At 47.4% G+C, this 21715-nt stretch overlaps 1 protein-coding gene across 1 annotated transcript in view; it reads left to right on the top strand.

Moving 5' to 3' along the window:
• Positions 1–21715, top strand: part of HS6ST2 (heparan sulfate 6-O-sulfotransferase 2) — a 128965-nt gene that overhangs the window by 55226 nt on the left and 52024 nt on the right. The window lies entirely within an intron of this gene.

Below are 21715 nucleotides of genomic sequence, written 5' to 3'. Positions count from 1 at the left end.
CTGCAGTTACAATCTTCCCAGAAGTCGGTCCTGATGCCGTTCTTCCAGATCCCACCTTCTTAAGTAAATGTATGAACACTGATTCACCTGTGTGTTTAAAAATAACATCAATCTGGTTTAAAATGACAGCAGACAGATGATTCATGTTTTTAAAGGTTATTTCAGTTGGGTATATAATTTCTTTAAAAGAAAACCTGTAATAGTTATTACTTATTTCTGTTTGTGGATATTAATAGGGGTTTTAATGTGTACGTGTATATGTATAGTTCAGAAGAAACAACAACCAAAACCACACTAACAGCCTCCCCCCAGAACACCACCGCGGCCCAGCTCAGTTTGAAGCTGCCAGGCTTGAACTGAATGTAATCTTTCAAAATGATATAAACCAACAGTGCACAACTTTGTTGTACCCTTTTCATGTTGTTGAGATATGGGGTACTACTTTTCAGTTAAACACTGATTCAGGGAGAAAATAGATGTATATATATTTATAGACCAACTCAAACCATATAAATGTGAATGTCATGTGCAGATGCATCTGTTATTTTCGGTTTCCACTATGGTTTCTAAAAGCATAAATGCCAGCATAAATGCTTGCTGAGAGCTGATGGGGCAGGATCAGAATCTGGGCCAACAAGGAGCATGTCGCAGTAGGCAGAGGATGAAGAGGAGGAGAATGACAAAGCCTATTCCAGTACAAGGAAGACTCCTAGTTGCAATGTGGGCTCTTGGTGGGGATTTTTACCACCCTGATAACTGCAGGACTGTAGTCTTCTGTGGTGTCCACACAGTGAAACTGGGGGAGATACGGACTGAATGGGTGGGCTGTCAGCTGGATGAGAAAGTGGCTGGACCATCAGGTGCAAATGATAGTTGTTAAAGGTTGTGTTTTGAATTGGTAGTTGGGTACCGGCAGCACTTCTTCTAGGTAGATACAGACCCAGCTCTGCTTAGTATCTCCATACTAATATGATGGAGATGTTTTGCATCTCCATGGTTATGGAGATGGTGGGTTCAGGGTATGCTCTGTTCCTTTTGTACAGGGAAGCCAATTGCTTTAATTACCTTTGTCAGCTTAGCTAACAGGTACAGAGGGAATATTTTCTAGGTTGGATTCCTGTTTGAGGTTGAAAAATTGACTGGAAGCTGGAAAAGAAGAGGGAATTGGTACTGGTGATACCTATTCCTCCAGCCCTTTCTGAAAACCTTGGAGTAATGGAAGCGAGCAGCAGAAGATGTGACCCCAGGCTGAGAGCCAGGAGGAGCAGGTTCCCCTTCTAACGTGGGAAGATGCACGAACTTCTGGAGCAGTTGTAGTGAGCACTTAATCAAATCATATATTGAACTGCAATCAGTCTCAGTAGGAAACATTCCTCTGACTGCATGTAGATATGCTGAGCTAAATCTTGGAGATCTAGGCCGTTGTAACTGGAGATGAACCTGTCAGTTTTGCTTTACCTGAATTTACCCACCTTTCATTAAAGCAGCTTGAAGTGCAGGTGTGTTGTTAAAAATGATGCCACTTGTTTTTTACCTGCTTAAGCTGTCTTAAAGGATCCAGAATCTATCCTGTGGTATTAAGTTTCCCCAGTTTAAGCCATCGCCTCCATGGTTTCTGTGGGGTCACATAGGTAGAGTTAAGCTGTGAGGGTTTATTTTTTTTCTTTTTTTGCCTGTGGTCTCATTGTGGCAAGGACATGGTTTTCAGCTAATTGCAACCAATACCTCTTCTTGCTCCAGATGAAGTTTGCTACAGGATGAAAATTGCTGGTGGTAGGCCAGGATTTATTAACGATGTGTGTCTGTGGGCATTTGTGGTCTTGCCTCCTGCAAGAGCCAAGCATAAGGCCCTGGTGTTGCTGGTGGAGGTGAGGACAGGACATGGTGTCTGGCAGCCTGGGGAACCCGTGCTGATCTCTGCAGAAGAGGGGAGCACACCACTCCTTGCCAGTGGTGCATTTACAAGTGCAACAGAAGTGCTTGACAGATGCTTGTGTGTTTGGTGTTTGTTTTTTAACAGCCAAACAATAAAACGTAATGTTTGGAGGAGGCTGGAAGGAGGGGGCTGAATTTTTTATATTATTTTATTCCTTCAGGGTGTTTTTTTGGCTGTTGCTCACAAGAACTGGTGCTGTCTGGGTTTGTCAGCACTGTCTTGCCCAAATGAGCTCTATCTGCTGTAGGAATGAGGACAGGCAGAAGGATTTCAGGAAAGGTACCCTTTAAATGAAGATGCCTTATATCCAGCTATGCCTGCAGAATTAAATTTATGCAGCTGCTGCTGTGTTTTGTTTTTTTTTTTATGACCCAAGTTTCCAAAGTTTGTTTGAGGTCCCAGAGAAATTTGAATGTAGCGGGACGTGAGTGCTAGTGCTTAGAGTGGTCCTTTTAACATGCTGTTTGAAGGCTGGCTTCTGTATCAATGGCTTTTGGTTGGTGCAGAGAGCTGATGAGGCAGAAAGGAAGGAGAGGGGTTTGTGGTTGGCTGCCCAACCAGCATTATTTGCAAAATAGGGACCTCGTTTTGTACATTTGGCTTACATCTGGGCTGGGATTCTGCTTTTTCTGTGTCCAGAAAGCACACCAGCAAAACTGCTTTCACATTGAAACTTCTATTTTAAATCCAAAAAAAAAAAAAGCAGTTTGCCTACTTGGAAGTTGAGGTTTTAGTCCCTACGGGAATGCCTGTTATCCAGTTACAAGATAATACATGGCTGAGGCATGCTAAAGAGTGGTAATACACTAAATGCTGCAGCTGTAATTGAACTGCACCAAGCATCACCTGCTCTTTAGTAATTAATGAGTTTGAACTATTTATAAACAAGGAGCAGTGTGAAAAGCGAGGGCTTGTTTGTCTCTGGAGGAAGGCCCTTTTAAGGCCTTGGAGAACGTTCCTATGGTATGTGTTCAAGGTCTGTCTGGGATGGCACGGTGGGCCTGGTACCCGAGAGTCTGAACAAAGCACCCAGCACCAGCAGAGGCCAGCATCCCTCACCTCCTGAGCATCCTCCTCCCTCCCCAGGAGCACAGGCAGCCCTTGGCCATTTCTTCCTACGTTCAAATGCCGTGTTAGGATGTCTCCAAGCAGTTGCCAGGCTTGGGCAGAACAAGCTGTCGGATATGGTTGGATGAGGTTGTCTATAGTTGTGGGTCAGCACTGCCAGAAACGTTGCTCTACCCAGTCAGTCCTGCTGCTGTTGGGTGGCCCTGTGTCACACCTCCAAAGCGACACAGTGTAGGTCACTGTGCTTCATCTCTTGCCATCCAGAGGAGCTTGGAGGGAGGTGTTTCTTCCTCGCCATTTCGAGAACCTATTGTCAAACTGCCTGGTGACGTTTGGTCAAGTGAAAACTTTGCAGGTAATAGTATAGCGTAGGTCCCTGTTGGCTTCCAAACAGGAAAGAGGAGGATGGAAAAACAATGGTGTGGATCAGGTTTCAGGGGAACAAAATAGACTGCTGTCGGTGTTCTCATATGTGATTCGATCTCAAAGGAAAACAGATCTTCACTTCATCATTTTAAACCAATTTCATGCTTCGGCAGTTCTACCCACTTCTGTCGTCTCAGCACCGCGGGTCGCGAATAGGACCCATGCAACTCGCTGAAGCTGAAGCATTACAGCGGCCCTTCTGCGCTCAGCTCAGTGGGTGATACAGAGCTGTAAAGGCGAAACAAAGTTTCTTTTGATGTCCCCAAAATTGAGACCTTAAATTGGGTTGTTTAAAAGATTGCAATGTCTTATAAATGATGCATTGGAGCACAACTAGAGACTCCCTGTCTGACTTCAGGGGTTTAACTGTGAGGCTGTGACCTCTAGAGGCTAAAAATAAGCAAACATCTTTCCATCATTTTCCGTTCCTGCAGAAATGTTTTCCTGTGGTGACACATTTCTATGGTATCTAGTGAGCTCTCCCATCACACGGTGAGTCCTCTAACTATGGAAATCAAACTATGGTGTGCTGTAATTTTTTCTGGTTTTGGCAAGATTATTAGCAATAGGCAGTTTGTTTGCAGAGGTCATTTTTATATCTGTTCTTAAACCAATACCTTGAGCAGGTAATGGACCTCTAGATTCAGTAATACTTGTGCTTAAAGTGCTATATTGATTTTTATTTTTAAGTGCGTGCATATCTAAGTGTATGTTGCATTAGATTTAACTTTAAGTAACCTCTGCTATGGCAGTGGAGCCATTTCTGGGATGGAATATGCAGCCACAATTTGTTGTCACTGGCACTGCACAACAGGGGAAGCGGAGAATAGCTTCTCTGGCCGAAAGTACCATGCCCAGCATTGCTTAGCTTATAAGCTCAGATGGAGTCGCAGATGGTGCTGCTAATACGGCCATGGGTCTTACTGCAACCAGCAAGCACTGGGGATGAAGTCTTGTATACTCTAAATAAACCAGCAAAGTGCTCTTAAGTCTTGTCTGTGGGGTTTCTGGCATAGCATTGTGATTTTTTCTAAAGTACTGTATAGTTTAATCTGAATCTTTCTGTTGTTTTATAACATGTTTTCAGGTTGTAAATGGGACAGTCCCCATGCTCACCCAGCAGAAAACAGAAAAATTGCTAAATGGGATTAGACCACAGTCTTTCAGCTCCAGGCTTTTCAGAAGAAAAGCGCAGATAGACCATAACCTAAACCAAGGAGGACATGTTATACCCAAGGTCTAAAACTGTTCTTTGTTCCTAAGAATACTGGTTTCTGTGGCAAGTTCAGGGATCCTGGTGATGCCCACAGATGGCAGACCTCCTCCCCTGTGCCCTGCAGCATTTTTTAATTTTATTTTTATATATATTTTTATTTTATAATTATTTTATATTTTTTATATTAAAACCTGCATTTTTTTTTATTTTTTTCCCTGCCATTTTAAAAGCAGGTATCTGATGTCCTTGTGTATGGAGACTAGAAAAACAAAAACCTGCGGATTTGATTTCCCTGTTAATATTTGTTGGTTTTGAGCAGTCAGATTGTGTTTTCTCTTGTTGATACGGCTGCACGTCAATGCAAGCTGTTCTGGAGGAGCTCGGCCCTGCAGAGGCCTGGCGCTCAGCATCTCCGGTGCATCATGTGCTCCCAAACTCAGCTCTGAGGCTGTTCCCAGGGTCCTGATGTGGGAGCAAGAAAGCTTCTTGGGAACAGGGCTGGCTTCTCTTCCACCCTGTGCTGCACGCTGCTCTCACGGGTGAGGGCTGCGCCGGCAGCTGAGCTCTGGAGCAGTGGGTGTCTCGTGGCCATGCCCTGCCAACCCCACCGCGCACACTTCCAGCCCTTCCTGCCTCTATGGACTTCACTCTTTACACCCACGTGTGCCCAGTATTACTTCTGGCTGTGAAATAAGGTGGGTGTTAGATTGCAGCATGGATTTTCAGTGACAGCCCCAAGACAGGAAGATGATACAAGACGGTGAAGTCCCAGGTCCTGTTCCAAAAACTCCCTCCCCTCTCCACTACCTGTGTTTTATTTTCTTCTATATTCCAAAACCAGGAGGGCTCCCAGGACCATTCCGGATCAGGTATACCAGTGGCAGGTGATGATCTCTCCAGCTCATCGACATGTCAGATTTGCTTTCACATTTTCTCTCCCCAAACCTGTCAGGAAGTGCTTGCATCCAGTACCTTTTGCCTTCTCAACTCCGTTGAGGTTTGCCTGTGTGAGCAGAAGCAGCATTGCTCTTTCAGGGCTACAGCTGCTCCCAGCTAACCTCATTGCTGCCATCACCCAAGGCTGCTGAGGATGGAGCGGGATGCCTGTGAAAATACCCCCAGGGTGCTGCTTGTCAGGCCTTTTTGCAAGGGGGAGGTGAAAGAAGAGGGACTGGAGAAGGGACTTTGAGGCTCAGAGAGCAGCAAGTTCATTCTTAGTTGCTCTTCTGGTGAACTCAGTGTTGTGCAGCCCCTTTCCCAGCTGTGCTGGGGAAGGATGTGTCTGTTCCTGGTCAGTGTCCTCCCAGTCGGCCTACCCCTCGAGTGGAGCGAGGGAGGGAGGCTGGTGTAGGCGCTTTGTCTGCACTCACTGCTGATGGCAGAAGGAAGACGCCCTGCAGGCTCAGGCAAGCTGGTCCAGGGCTTGGAACACCAATTTTTAAGTGCAGAAGGCATTAAAAAGCATTACTTAAAACCATACATTCAGCTGACTTCCTGCCCTCATGTTGCAGCTTAAACAAAAACCTTTGGGTGCCCAGTTCCTATTTGTATTGAATTGTGCAAATGAACTGATTTGCATTTGCTAGCATTAAAATCAAGAGCTGTTGGCTACCTAGGGTGCCTTTGCAAAGACTTCTTTGTCTCTTAAAACCTGTGTTGGGTTTAATTTTGTAACTTTGAGTAGCTCCTATGCTTCTGAAAGGCATTGTGTGTGTGGTAGGACTGCTCCTCTGGGGGATCTGGGGTTCACGAGGAGCCCCTGTTCAGACAGCTGTGTCTCTGAGGTGATGTGGTGTAAGGGGCAGGACTTTGGTAACACTATGTGCGTTTTTTTCTTGAAACAAAGGCTTACCTTGCATAAGCAGCGCTGTGTTTGCCCTGTTGCTTCGTGGGACCCCTGCTCTAGCAGATGGCAGTGCTCTATCTTCTGGCAATATGCTGGTGGTGATTTGGCAAGCATTTTTCTTTTGATTTTATACTTGTGAACCTTTCTACTGTCTTTTTATTTTTTTGTTAATGATCTTAGCCTTTTGTTCTCAATCTGTTTTAAGGCTGAATTGTTCTATGTGCCACAACTGGAGTTTCTCAGAGCATTGCAGAATGCCATTATTTTCTTGACTGCCTTAGCTGAGATAAAGAGCAAAATCTTGGACCGCAGCCCCTGCCACACCTGGAGTGAAGGTTCCCTCCCTGATGGGGCAGGCAAGTGAAGCTGTCTTGCAAAGCAAGGGTCTGCTGCACAGGTAGCCCAGATCACATAGATGATCTTGGGAAAAATGAGAATTACGGACCAAGCAGATTTAGAAGAATTAAAAAACCCTAATGAACATCCAAATAGCTTGTAATATGGCGTTGCCATGGAAACATAGTTTCTACAGCACCTTGTAATCAGAGTTGTGCCAATACTCTATCGTTCTTCACCCGGCTGTAGAGCTGTTCTAAACAGCTGAGAGCCCTTGGCTTGGAGTATCCCGGGGATTTTCCATTGAAGTTAACAATGCTGAAACCCAGCTGGCCTGAAGTTAGCATCCAGCACAGGGAAGTGCTGCATGCTTGTGCTCTGCAGTGCTGGTGCTGGCAAGGGCTGAGCCCCTCAGGTGTCCACGGGACTGCTCTGGGCAAGGAGCACGGCTCCTCCGTTTTCAGCATCAGCACGGGCTGCTGAGCAGCCCAACGCAGTGCCTGTATCTGTTACTCAGGCCGTGGGCATTATCCCCTGTGCAAATAAAGCTGGGCATTTTCTGTGTCCATATGCACCCGCAGAGAGATGTGCCCTTTTGTTTTACTTACAAAGCGTGCCGAAAGGTGTTGTTTTCCCCACACCCTTGCTATGTTTCTTGCTTCCCTTCAGGCTCTGGGTGAGCGATCGATGAAGGAAGCAGCACGCAGACCCTTGACAAGAGGGAATGAAAGCATTTTGTGAACTGTGCTCCATGCGCAATATTCTGGCTCCCAAAATAAACCATGAAGCAGCCTGATCAGGGTAGGCTGTGAGTACAACCCTCACTCCAAACATCCAAGAGAAATAAGGGATGGTGGTGGTGATGAAGCTGCCTGTTGAGTGCTGAGGTCTGTGCTCTGTGGAGGGGCTCGGGGCACCGCAGGAGCAGTGCTGCAGGGAGCCGAACCCCCCGGGGTCTCTCTCTTAACGAAAAACAAAACAACCTCCCCACATACCCCTGTGCTACAGGGACTTAATTAAGCAACAGCATGTGGTTCTTGTGCTTCTTGATGATAACGGAGTGCCAGATGATAGGGTGTAGCAGAGCTTTTCTTATGTAAGTACCAGTATTGTGCTGTGAAAATGAGACAGGCATTAAAAAAAGTCCTCCCGATTAATATTGGAAGTTGAGTGCTCTGGGTTCTTATGTATGAAATTAAACGTTGTACGTCTGATGTAGAATGCTTGCAAGACAGGTAATTAATAACATTAGAAACTAATTAACTGGAAGTCCCGTGTACCTGATGCTGACTACGTGAGCAGACTTGATGTGCAAATCACTCTGGAAGTTGTGGAGAGGTCTGGGGTGTTTTCTTCTCTTTTGGGCACCTCTTCCTTGGCTGATGTGGGAACAGCCCCGAGCAGGGTCTTGGTGCCATTCTTGCATCTTCACGTTCGACCCTCATCAGCCTCACTTGGAAACATGTGGATAAACAAATCAGCAATAAGTGCTTCCATGTTTTCCCTTCCCAGTGACGAGAATCCTGTGGGAACTGAAAACAAAACCTGAGTGGAGGATGCACGGAGCTCAGGCTTGTTCCGCACTAATGCAGTGGTGCCTGCCTCTGTGTGTGCTCCCCTGTGCCTGAACCTCACTCGGTGACGTCTGCCGGAGCAGCAGTGCAGAGCCCAGCAGAGCTGTGTTTTGTGTGTAATTAGCAGAGGCCTCCCCTGGTGGTGGCCGCAAGCCCTGTGTGCTGCTCAGCCAGCCATCGACCCCTCCAGCTCCTGGGCCCCTCTCTCTGCACAGCCCTGGCTCTGTGGTCACATCACAGATTTCATTCACTTTTCCAATGCTCCTGCCTCGATCCAGCAGTAGCAGCATGAGGGTGAACATGGATGCTCAGAGACAAGGGGTCCAGTGATGCCTTGTCCTCTGGTCTTACAGCACCCTGGGCTCCCCATAAACAGTTCCTGGAAAGCTATTGCCTTGTCTCTCCATTGGGTTCATTGGATAACTTGCACATTTTGGGGAGAGAATGAAGAGAAGGGGGAAAAAGTTAACATCTCTCTGGCCTGTCTGACTCGTGTCCCTGGCCGCTTCTTGCTGGCAGCACGGTGCCAGCCCCAGATGGGTTCTGCAGGTGATGGGGAGGTGCAGGAGAGGGCAGCGCTCCCAGGCTGTAGCTGTGGGACTCGGGGCATGCTGTGGTGGGGTCAGCTGGACTGTCCCTGCTGTCCCTGACTGCAGGTCCTGTACGTGGAGCATCTTTGTTCCCTTCTAATCTGTGCGTGTGGAAACCATGACATAAAAGGGACCTCCAACCAGCTAGGGCATGGGTGAACGTTAAAGGAGAAAAAGTTTGAGTTACATGTCTGCTTGCCTGGTTTGGGGTGTTCTCCCAGCTATGCAAGGGTGTAGCAGGCATACCAACGGTGTGAAATGGCTGCTTAAAAGAGCTGAGAGTGAGTGAGACCCTTTGGTGCTTCTTTGTTGCCCTCCTGACAGGTAATAAACAGGGCTCACCGCTTCATTATTACTAAATCAAAACTCTATTGATTCCTTGTGTGAAAATCCAATGTGACATAAAATGTTTTATTTATGCTTTTAATCAGGCCTCACTGTAAAAACGCTGTGGCTTTTCGTCGTTGTTGTTTTTAATAAATGAAATGAAATTCTTTGCCAAGCCCCGGGCTCTGAAACCAGCCCAGCTCTCCCTGGCGTCTCCCCGTCAGTGGGAGGCTCGGCTGCGCTGCATCGCTCCCAGCGGAGTTAGGGAGCTGTGGTGGGCTGCCTCCAGCCCTGCATGGTGTCAAGCAGGATCCAGCCCTGCAGGCGGCTGTGGGACCAGCAGCGGGCCAAAAGTGCTGGAGCTGATGGACAGTAAGAGGGGAAGTGGCCCCCACGCTGGCTCGGACCCTGGGGCTGACCTGCAGCAGGGGATGCTGTGCGGGGGCACTGGGGATGGAGGCGTTGTGTGCAGCGTGGCACTTAGCTTGTCAGCACAGCATTAATTGTAGTTGTTTAATGTGGTGATTAGTGTTGTTTGTTCAGATGTCTAATGCAGCAATTAGCCTCGGCAGGGTGTTCAGTGATAGGTTACAAGTGCTTTCTTCCTGCCAAGAAGTACTCTGCGTCTCCAGCCTCCCCTCTCCGTGCTCCTGGGTGCTGTAGCACTCCTGGCACTTGGTCTCGAAGACATGACAGGCGTGTGGCTACGTTTGTGCAAGGTTTGTTGTCCTGCCAGGGGAGGAGTGCTGCTGGGTGTTGCTCAGTGAGAACCAAAGCTGGTGCTGGTGCTGCCTGCAGCTCAGCTCTGTTGTCCTGGCAGTGCCCCATGTGGCTTCACCTGTGTTGGTACATCCAGTGCTCTGATGGTCGAACCTCAGCCTCTTAGCAGGAGTGAATTTTGACCCAGAGAAGTGGACAATGGATAAAGCCCACTGTGATGTGCCAGGTGTCCATAGCTGCTGCAAAACCATCCCCTTGTCTTGGGGGGATGGTCCCCGATGCCTTGTCTTTGATTGTGCCCCTTGATTAAGCCCCTGGGAGAGGAGATGAAATGCATCCCCTGGTGCTGGAAGAGAAAGCTATTGATTTTTCTTCTACTGGGTGAGATCACTTTCTGGGTTTTGATGGACAACAAGTTGAAGTGTAGCATAATCCCTGAGCTGTAGGGGTCTGGCTCTCTCAGGGACCAACGCCATCATATTCCCAAAGCTGGCAGCGCTGCCAGGCTGCTCGCGTTGCTTAACAGTGCTGCCCTGCTTCGGCAAGGGGGACATGAGGGGAAGGCATTGCAGCAGCAACTTTATAACAGATTGTTTAATTAGCAGAACGCTTAAATGCAAACAGCAGATTAAAAGGCTGGGGCCGAGAAGTGTTGCAGCTCTCAGGAGAGGGGAAAGCACGTGAGATATACGGAAACGGGCTGCAGAGTGCTAGCGGCTTGCTCTGGCGGTTTGCTGTCCCTCCATCGGAGGCTTGGGAGGAGAGGCCGTGGGGCTGACACTGTGTGCCTGTGCCTTTTTTTTTTTTTTTTTTTTTTACAAAGTAAAACTGGAAGGAGAATGAAGATAGCTGCTGGCAGCAAGTGCATGTGATGGGAAAGCAAAAAGTAAAGGTGCAAAGAAGCTGCAGCAGGTGTGGGCCAGGCCTCCTAGAGCTTCAGGCAGCCCCCTCTGTGACATGCTGGGCCACTGGCTCTGCAGGTGCCTAATCAGGGAAAGGGCTGTGGCCTCCTTGCCTCCCAAAAAGCCTCTCCTTGATGAGGGCAAAGCAATTCTGATGTGCACAAACCTAGCAGGGAAGATGCCGGTGCTGAGAAACACTGTCTGTTGACTGGGTGTTTACAGAGCAAGAGCAACTGTATGTTGGTTGCTTCTTCCTACCCGGAGGCTGGGAACTTCAAAGTGAATTATAGGAGTATTGCACATCCACGCCAGGAGGGTGGCTGCTGGAAGGAGCCTTCTCCCACCCCCTGTCTGGCAGCCCTTCAGGCAAGAGCGAGCTGGCTGTAGAAGAAGCACTAATTCAGCCCTCAGGGCAGCAGTGCTATGGCCAATAACAACAGCTTGGCTGGACATGGTTGAGTGGAAATGCTAAATCACAAGAGAACAAGGGAAAATGTTGCACTGAAGATGCATTTTCGCTGTGGAGTTAGGCTGTGTCTAACTGGGGGGAGGGGGTTCACGTTCCCTCCCATTGCTGCACGTGTACCCGCACGTGGGGACCTTCCACCCATCGGTGTGTCCTGGGTTGCTGAGGAGGCACCGTGCTGTGGGACTCCTGAGCCTGCAGGTGAGCTGTCAGCCCCAAAGCCTGGGATCTGTGCGGGGCACCTAAGTGTGGGACCTAAGAACCAAGAGCAACAGGCATCCCAGGGAGGAATGCTGCAGTGAAATTGTGTCTGCTGCGATTCCCGGTGCGCTGCGATAAGCTCTCTTGATTTCTTTGTGAATTATTTAAAATGCAGGAATTGCAAACAGAAGCCTGACTGTTTCTGTTGTGTGCACAAGCTAGATTAGAGCAGGAAGCTTCATTACAATAGGCTTAGATGTCTTCAAAGGCTTGGATGTATTTTCCCCTTCATTGATAAGCAATATTGATTTCAGCAGTGGTTGCCTGCTGTGCTTGGCCGCAGGATTGTGGTACTCCTTTAGCCCCAGAGTTGTGCATTAGCACAGCATAGTGCCCTTGCTGTTGAGCAGACGAGTTTGTTGCCTGCAGACTGTTAATTCGCTTTCAGAAAATATTTAAAGGTGAGGTTTGTATTTCTGTGCGCCAGGTGAGACCATCTGAGCAGCTCACAATGTTGCTGCCCCTCGCGCTAGCTGCCAGAGCGCTGCTCAGCTCAGAGCAAAGCAGCTTAACTCAGACCTGCTCTGCTCCTGTGGAAAGCCCTCTCCAGTGAAAGCCAGTGTTTACCAGTGGTATCTGTGCTGAAAAAGGTGCTCTAGGTAATGAGCTGCTTCAAATATGTCCTTCTTTCTAAAGCGCAGCATTTTGTGATGCTGCAGGAAATAAAACATATTGTGATGCTGCAGGAAAAAAACAAAAACAAAACAACAAAAAAACCCACTTTCCTCCTAATTAACTAACTAACTGAAGGAATGTGTTATTTGTTAAAATGGGTCAGGTATCCACCTATAGGAAGGTGCCAGTGACAGAGAAGAATATGAAGATTTTAAAGGGGTTAGAGGAGACGGTGGAAGGAAGCACTTCCCTGACCCATGCTCTTGATGTGATTCAGGCAGCAGCTGGCGGTGCTGAGCAGTGGCTATAAACATTGCCATTATGCTGATTTATGTGTAAAGATTTATCCTAATCAACTGCTCCTTGTATGGTGCATCAGTGATACTGTCCCAGATTTGGAGATAGAGCCAGACAGAGCATGAGGCTGGGGGTTGTGTGCCCTGGAGATGAGAGATGTCTCCTGTGTTTCATGCACGTTGCTTCTATTTTTCCTGTGATTGCTCTTCTGATTTATTTATTTTTCAGAAGCAAAATAACAAGAAAAAAGTTATTAAAAAAAAAAAAGGAGTTTCTTTGCCATACAGTATGCTTCTCCACTCTTTGGTTGTGACGCAGAAGTTGACCAGAAAAATATGACCAAAATAAAACATACCCACCTGTGCACATCTGGATCTGGAGTGTTTGCCACGATGTAGACAGCTGCTTGGGAGTTTTCCCCCTGTTCAGAGTTGAGATCTACCCTGTGCTGGGACTTCAGGGGCACGGTAGAGGTGCTTGATGATCATCTCTTAATGGGCTTGGCCAAATTGATATTCGGCCTCTTAATTAAGTTCTTGGACAATTCTCAAAGAGATTTGAGTTTGGTGATCATTTAAGCTTAAGTTGCATCACAGTTTGCATGACTAACAATGTGTGTGGTGCTCCATGAAGCAGCTACCATGACTCAAGCTCACGTAGCAACTTCTGCCCACGAGCTATGTTTGACTGAAACATTAAAATCCCAGGACTGAGGCAGCAGCAACTTCTGGACTTTTTTTTTCTTGGGTTGTGAACTTTGTGGTTGCATTTGGGTCACACTGGAGTTTTGGCTATTTTCTTATTATTCACTTCCAGAATGACTAAGACCTAAATGGTTTTTTAACTGAAAGCTCAGATGCCAAAAGCTGAATCTATAGGAATATAAAATATTGTGAGGTGTTTCATACAGTCATGTGAACGTCAATGCTGATTCCCTGGAGGCTTGATTTTCTTTTCCTTTACATTCGCTTAAATCCAAATTAACCCAAGTTCAGCTGCTCTAAGCTGGCACGAGACCAGCCCTGACTTCGGCTATTTCAGCACTGAGCAGGTTCTCATGTTTGCAGAGGGGTTTTGAAAAGGCCACACTCTTGGATGCTCTCATCTGAGCATTGTTCAACCTCTGCATCCTGGTTTCTTTGGCATCAGTTGTAGACTCAGACATCCAGTTCCATCACTTTTTTTCTCTGTTAAAAATTGACCTCACCAGTGCACGAACTGCAATGAAAAGCACCAACACTTCAGGCAGTGGTCTCTAAATCTTACTTTCACATTGTCCCTGGATTTTCTCAAAGTTTTTGGTTTATTCTTGCACTCTTGTAACTTAGCTATGTTCGCTGCAACTGAGAAGTGTTAGAACTCTTCCTTCTCTCTTTGGTTGGTTTGCTCTCTGGAGTAGAGTTGTTTTCCCCATTGAGTGAATATATTTTTTTTCTGCTAGTAAGCCTTGGTGAGAGGTGATAATTAAATAAAACTATTATTATAATAAGGGAAAAGTTGACAGGCAACACTGAATATGATGACAGAGGAGTTCTATGGCAGGTGTTTTACACCTGGAATACCCTAAATCAAAAGAAATAATTAAGAGCAGTTGTCATTTAAAGGTGAACTAGCTGAAGCCAAGAAATACCGGAGTCCTTGCAGCCCTTCGCTGCTGCACAGGAAGGCTTGGAGAACGGAGATCCATCCTCTGCAGATATAGGTCAGGTCACAGGGAGCTGGGGGCCAATAACTCGTTACAGCTTTACATTTAGAGAGCTTTGTATCCCATTTTTGGCTGGTGTGTTCTGAGGCTGATGCTTCAAAGTCCACTTTATCTTTTATTCACAAATGCTGATGTGTTTAAATGAATGGTGCAGTGCAGTTGCTATAAATAAGCGAGTGTCAATACAAGGCTTTAGCACATGAAAGGCTCATTGATGGGAGCCGGCACTGATAATGGCTCTGCAGGTTCCCTCAGAAGTCTGCAGGACATGGGGGAAAAATCATTTTTGAGATCTGTTGCAATAACTTTTTGATCTTGGTGGTGGTACTTGCTCTGTGCAGGATGGGAAATAGGAAAATAATGGAGAAACCGTTTATTCTTGCAAAAAGATGGGGGATGGGGCAGGACTGGTGTAGGTGGCTATTATAAACTGTCATTTTATGGAAACATTTTTCTGTCTTAACCTCTCTCCTGCATCTGCAGGAACCCATAGCTGCAGATCCAAATCAGTCCTTTCAGTTACCTGCTCGGCATCCTGCATCTGCAGTCCCTTCTCTTGTTTTATTTGCAAAAGTAAAATATCAGCAAGCTGTTCTGTCCCCGTGACCACATCTCTTGCCTGTGGGCTCTTGAGGAGATACGTATGAGACACCTTGTACCAGAAGATAAATGTTCTAATAACGGATGCTGTGCGTTAGTTTAATAAAAGCAGTGCAGTCCTCTGCCTGAACATGGCCCTGCTGAGCCCTTCTAGAGCACAGGGGAAGCCTGTGGGGTCTGGAAGGAGAGCGAAGGATTGCATTAACTTTGGAGGACTGCTGCAGAAGGCATCCCACTGGAAGGTGCTTTTGGTGGGAGATCTTTTCTGCTATACCCTGGTGATTCTTCCAGGTCTCATCTGAGGATGGCTCTAGCCAAACATCACTGCAGCGTCGGGCCTTCCTTGGATCTGACCACTGCAGCCAGCCTCTGATGACTGGCTCAAACCCTGTGTGGGCACGTGGCATTGATGTGGCCTTTGCTCAGCCCTATGCCTTGGGAAAGGGAGGTTTGGACAAGGGAAAGGAGCAATGTGTGCCACGTGGACTGGTTACACAACGTGCTGTGGCCTAAGCTGGGGGCCAGCTTCCAACCCAGCCTCCTTTAGGGGTTGTTTATTTGGATGTAAGGTTATAGTGAGCAGGTCAGTGAGCTCCACTGACCTGCACAGTGTGCTCAGGAAGGGATTTCTCCTTCAGAGACAATCTTCCACGTTTCTGTTGGGTTTCATCCATCTCCAGACTGGCTGTTGGTCTGTCCCAGCACCTGCACCTAAGTCTGCTTGTATAAAGGAACAAAGAGTTAGTGCAAGGCATTGGCTTTAATTTGGAGGCTGTTTACTTTGGGGACAGTGAATCTCCTCCTACGTGCAGCATCAGTTGACGAGGATGTGTTTTATTTTCACTTCTGTCACCAGGCCAGACAGAAGGGTTGGCTCTGGTGGTGCTCAAGCACTCCAACTGGGATGCGGGGGATCTCATACTGTGGCATTTCCAAGGACATTTTCCTCCCTAAAAATGCTGTTGGCATAGAGATGGATTTTCTTAGCGAGGAGACTGATCCCTTCGCCAGGCCAGGTTGTGTTTCCAGTTACGTCAGAGCAATCTGTTGGCTTCAAATTGAGGAGAAATTGACTCAGTTTTGGCCCTTGGGTATGTGTAAGGCCCCTCTCATCACCACATCGGTGCTGTCCCAGAGCAACCTGGCTTGCCTTGCTCCTGTCCCCACACTGCTTTCTCTGCAGTGGCCGTTCTTTGTCCAGGCTCATTCCGTGCTGCTGCTGCGCATCGCGCCTCACTGCTGCTCTTGCTTGTTTTTCCCCTGGTTTTTATTTTTAATGCCACTGGGGCTATGATGATGGCTGTTTTCTTTCCCCCTGCTGTAATAATTGGTACTTCAGAAGAACTGAAATAGACAGCCCTGCCTTCCTGCTGGATTGCTTAATGCATTTTAATTTAATTAATTAAATTGTCCATTTTGATTGCGTCACCAGCAAGGCACAGGAAGTCAGGACCCGTAGCCGAGCGGGCTGGCACGGCTCGCAGCACGCAGCCTTTTAGTGTTTCAGAAAGGCTTTTGTTAGAGGTATGGATTGCTGTTTTTCCCCTCTGTAGTGGCTCCATTAAGTCTGTCGCTCTGTGGCGAGGGAGGGTCAAGTGTTCCCATTCTGCACACGAACACACACTTTGGGGTTTGTGCTACGTGGTGTCCTTTTTTCCAGACTCTCGAATGGAAAGCGATCCTGCAGCGGTGGTCTGCTCAGCTTTCAGAATATGACATTTGAGCTCAGTGTCCCCTGTGCTGCATTGCTGAGTCTTGCAGTCACACCGATCTCGTGCTTAACCCCGTGCACCCTGTCCCACTGCTGCGCCCCGCTGAGGGTACCAGGAGGTAGCTCTGCTGGTGTGTTGGTGTCACTCACCGTACCTCCTGGCCCAACTATCCCACCTGAATCACTGGATGTTTGGTATCATGTCCAAAAAGTGTAAGCCCCAGAGGTCTGGAAACCTGAACTGTAGTTAACACTTTAGAAAAGCGTCAGTTCAGCCTATCTGTTCAAGTATTCATGGCTGGAGATTTTAAAAATGCTGCCTGCAGTGGGGAAAACAGATGGACAAACAACAAAAAAAAAACCTTTTGCTGATTTGGTCTTCCATCATTTGGCTAGAAACGAGCTGGTTGCAGTATGAAATGTTACAGCAAGCAACGTCATGACAGTTCATCCATCAAAATCCTTGTCCTGCTAATAGCTACAGCTGTTTTCTTGCTGATGATGCCACGCAGGAGAGGATGCCCAGTTGCCCTGGGATCAATTAGGCAGCCACCACCCTCCCAGGTTGGAAGAGCAGCAGTGGGTCAGGAGGAGACCACCAGGGCCAGCAACCTGAACTGTGCGAAGCTAAGAATCAGATGTGAGGCTTGCTGACTTCAGCACAGCAAAATGTCTTGGAAAAGCCAGGGAAGCTGAGTGAAGGCCGAGGAAAACTGTTGCTCTTCTCTGCCAAGCAGCTTGCGGAGGTGCTCTACAGCAGCGCTGCTGAGGGGTGTTTTTCTCCTTTTTGTGGTGCCTAGTGTGGTTGAGCTGTCAGCAAGGCTGCTGCTTACCAGCTAAGTGTGGAAAAAAAACCCAGCTGATGATTTACCTGCCTGCAGCACAGGGTAGGGCGAGACTGTGAGGCCATGGGATGTGTTTTGCTGGTGCTGTGCTTTTGCAGGAGGGCAGGATTGTGGTCACAAGATCTTCCTGGGTCTTTCCTAAGCTTGGGAAGGGGAGGGACAGCATCCCCGTCCCTTGGAGGGTGAATTGTGGCAAGGAGAAGCGGTGCCTATGTAGCAGATGGCTGGCTTAGCTTATTAAAGCTTTGAGATAAAGGATCAAACTCCAATTTAACTTTAAAATGGGATTCTCAAGAGCAGTTGGGGCTGGGCTTATCAAGTGATGCCGCATAATTCACTGCTGATTTTTATCACATCATTTAAGCAAAACAAAACAAAAAGCTATCATCAAAGGGTCAGCCCAGGAGAGTCAGCTGCTGACAGCAACCTTCTCCTTCACTCACCCTCTTCCACACCAGGCGTGCTAGCAATGTGCATCCCGAAGGCAGAGCAGGCTCCCAGGGTCTCCTAGGGCCCAGCAGAGCTGGGAGCTCCTGGCACATGAGGCTGTACTGGGCTTGCTGCTTATTGCTGCAGTGCAAAGACCCTCACAGGGCACACTTCAAAATAGAGCAGTGCTGATAGCCAGTGCAGGTGGTTTGCAAAAGCCTTGGACAGGTATTCAAGCCTTTTTTGCAGCTCCTGAGTGCAGCCTGTCTCTCGACCTGGTGTTTCTGGTGCTTCACGGCGGCACAAGCTGCGCCAGGGCTTGTTGCATCCTCGGACGTGGGGATGGGGCCCAAACGGCCAGCCCTGTGCTGAGGCTGGGCTGCGGCAGGTGGCTCAGGGATTTTCTGATAATGCTGATGGAGAGAAATGCAAGGAGGTTCATTCATTTGCCCTATTAGACAAGGAGAGACTTGGAAATGACAGTATGCTTAATGTCAGCCTTACATCCTGCAGAGCAGCGGGCTGGGATTTTGCAGTCTTGTCCGGAGAAGTATAAAATACAGCTGGCATTAGCACACGATGGCAAAAACCTGGCCCTTCCCATTGGCCATCTGCCGCTTCTTGCAGGGCCTGGAAGTGATGAAGACTTCTTGCAAGGAAGCTTCATAAAAGCTGCATTTTATTGGGTTGCTGTTAGGGCCCTTGATACTTTGGTAGTTACCACTTCTCCTCAGACCCATTGACATTTAGGTCGTGGTTTTCCTCCAGTGAAATCGCTTTCAGAGTGAATAATTCTTCAGTCCCTGGTTTGGCAATGGGTTATCTGAAGTACTTCCAAAGTGGTTCACAGTAATTGTTTGTTTTTCTTAAGCTCTGCTTATCATTGAGAAATGCACACAGAAAGTTGTTTTGTAACAAAGTCCATGTGCTGTGCTGCTGCTGCTGCTGGTTTTTGGAGGTGAGGAGTGAGAGAGGGTAACAGAGGAAATGTCAGAGTGCTTTATTAAGCATTTGTTCCGACTACTTTAGTAGATATTAATTCAGATTCACCATGATTTAACTTCAAAAAATAAATTGTCTCTGCTTGAGATGTTAAAAATGCCTAATTTTGATAGCATCTGGCAAAAAGTCCTCATTTTGTAAGTAAAGGCAGACTGGCTCTGCTGCTACAGCTGAGGTGAGTCGTGGAGGTGACAGGTTTCTATTGGAGCTGAATGTGCTACCTATTCGTGTCTCTGTCAAGTCCCCCATGCTGAGGCCACAGGTAACGTTGCCTTATACGAGGAAGGTCTAAAGAGATGGGTCAGTGTTCGGAGCTCTGGGTAACAACGTGAGAGCCACACCAACATCAAGTGTTGGTAGAAACCAACACTTGATAACACACAGAGAGCCACGTGTCACCAGCACCGTCAGGCTGTGTAGTCATCACGCTGTTCCTGTGTGGATTTTAAGGCCTCAGTGTGTTGTGTCATGGATGGGCTGGAGGTGGGAAGTTCTCCTGGTGTTCCTGTTGTGCTGAGGTTTCTCTTCTGGTCTCGTTAGCACCGCTGTGCTGCGGGGCAATGGCAACAGCGTGGGCAGGCCTGCGCTTCACGCAGGTTTTGTTTTCACTGCAGCCTTTCTGAAGATGAAGGGCCTTTGGCTGAAGGAGTCTGGCTCTGAAAACCTGTGGAGTTGTGGCTGCACATGAAGGAAACCTCTGCTGAGGAGCCTGCTTCGATATTTATGAAACTTTGTTTTCATAAACTGCTGGTTGTTCAATAGGGCATAAAACAGCCAGTATGAGATAGTTATTTGCTCTACAAAATCATTTTGCTCCCTAGCTCCAATTTTACACAGCACTTGCTGCATTTCATTTAGTTCTCTAAGAAATGTGACACAGTAGATTAACTATTGATAGCAAAATATGGTGCTTCCTGTGCAACTGTCACTTCCCTTCCTCCATCCTCTCCTTTTTAACCCCAGATGATCCAGTAGTGGCAAACCCTGTTGCTCTTACAAGGAAATGGGTTCTGAAATGTCTCAGTGATGAGGAATTTTGCTGGGATGTTTTAGGCACTTCTGCTGTTCCTGAAGTCTTCTCCAAGTTAGCATCTGACCTCCTGAAGTGTTTAATGTGTGTCAAGCATTTTGTTTGGACTAGATGACAGCATCTCTCTTGGTGACTAGTCAGCACCTAGCACCTTCAGCACAGAGAGATATTGCCATCGTCAACGTAAATTGCCATCTATTAAGTCAATAATGCATAATTAATGACATGGCAAATAATTTATTGTGCAACCTATTGGGAAATACCTAAATAAATAAAGGTTAATAGGTTGAGGAGAAACCAACTGTTTTTGCACAGGGCAAGTGTCCCCTCTCACCCTGAGCACGCAGAGGAGCTCGAGGAGCTCTCCTCATGCTCAGCTCTGTTCAAGGTCCATGAGGAACAGGGAGGCTGTGGGGGCACCACGCTGTCCTATCACCTGTAATACCCTGCTGGGGGGTGCTGGCTTTGAGCTTGTCTTCAAATTACCACAGAGGGGACAGCGTGGTGTAATCAGAGCACTGGTACCTTCCTATGAACACAATAAAATCTGTTAAAGAGCTCTTTCGTCTAGTGGAGGTTTTGTAGCAAGGCTATAGATGTTTCTGCAGTGAGTGCGTGGTGCACGAGACAGGGAGGAAGGCAGTGAGCAAGCAGGTACAGAGTATTTGCAGCCAACATGCAGTGAGCTTTTCCCTTTTCCATCTCATTTGAGGTTCAGAAGAAATGTTGATGCAAAATCACGGCTGACAGGGTGCTCCTGACTTCCCCTCAGGATTTTCTGCGAGCACTTTGAAATAGATAAAATTCAAAGGCTCCAGGGCAGCAAGAGGAGGGAGCTGGGGAGGGCAGTGTTTGCAGAGTGTGATTCAGCAGATGCACAGAGGTGGCACAAAATCTTCTGGGTAGCAAGGAAGGGTGAACTTGTGAGCACAGAGAGAAAGAGTTATGAATCCCGTGTTATGTAAAGGGCAAAAATAGCATGCTCATTGTCAGGCTGGCGAGCGTAGGAAGCTGCCAGGATACAGCAGGTAATGGCAGGAGCATCGCAGCCCTGCGAGTGAAAGGCAAGTCGGGGTTTGCTGCAACTCAGGCTGTTTTTCAGACCAGGCTTGTTAGGGGTTGGTAGCAAAGAGGGCTGATCTTGAGGGACAGTGACGTGGAAATAAAACTGTCTGCTTGCACAGCCCGTCTGCTTCTCTGGGTGAATGTACAGTGCTCTTCATTTCTAAGGGGATCAACAAAGTTTTGCTGCTTTTTGTATCAGTCCTGTGGAAGCCTCAAAACTGCAGCGATTGGAAATGTGTGCTTTCACCCTGCTGTTTCTAGTGAGAGCAGTGTAACCCAGGTGCAGGAAATGTTACCTGTGCAGGCAAGGTGCCTACATTGTCTCAGTGGAGGATTTGATAGGTAAAACATGTTTTGAAGAGTGATGCAAAATAAATCAAGAAATGAGCCAGGTTTTCAAAATCTGCCGAACTGAATTAAAAAAAAAAAAGAAAAGAATGAAATTAAATAAAACAGGTAAAATCTCTTTACTTTGTAAGTTAAGCAAACGCAGTAGCAATTACTGAGAAGCAAGAGATTTTGGTGTCCTTCCAGTGCTCTTTTCAGGGGATTGAACAATGCTTTTAGAAGAGGATGTGTGCGCAATGGATGTGTGAAACCTGGGGTTGGTAACTCTGTGTTACTCATGGGAGAAGCATTTCTTGTGCCTTTTGGCATGATGAGAGGGACAGCCCAGCCTGCCACTTGAAAGGCTGCCTCTGTGGATGATGGCAGCCCCTTGCTGGAGAAGGGAGGTTCCCTAGGGAGC

This window comes from Anas acuta, chromosome 13 (genome assembly GCF_963932015.1).
Source record: "Anas acuta chromosome 13, bAnaAcu1.1, whole genome shotgun sequence".
In the NCBI taxonomy this organism is placed as follows: domain Eukaryota; kingdom Metazoa; phylum Chordata; class Aves; order Anseriformes; family Anatidae; genus Anas; species Anas acuta.
This window is presented reverse-complemented; position numbering and strand designations above follow the sequence as displayed.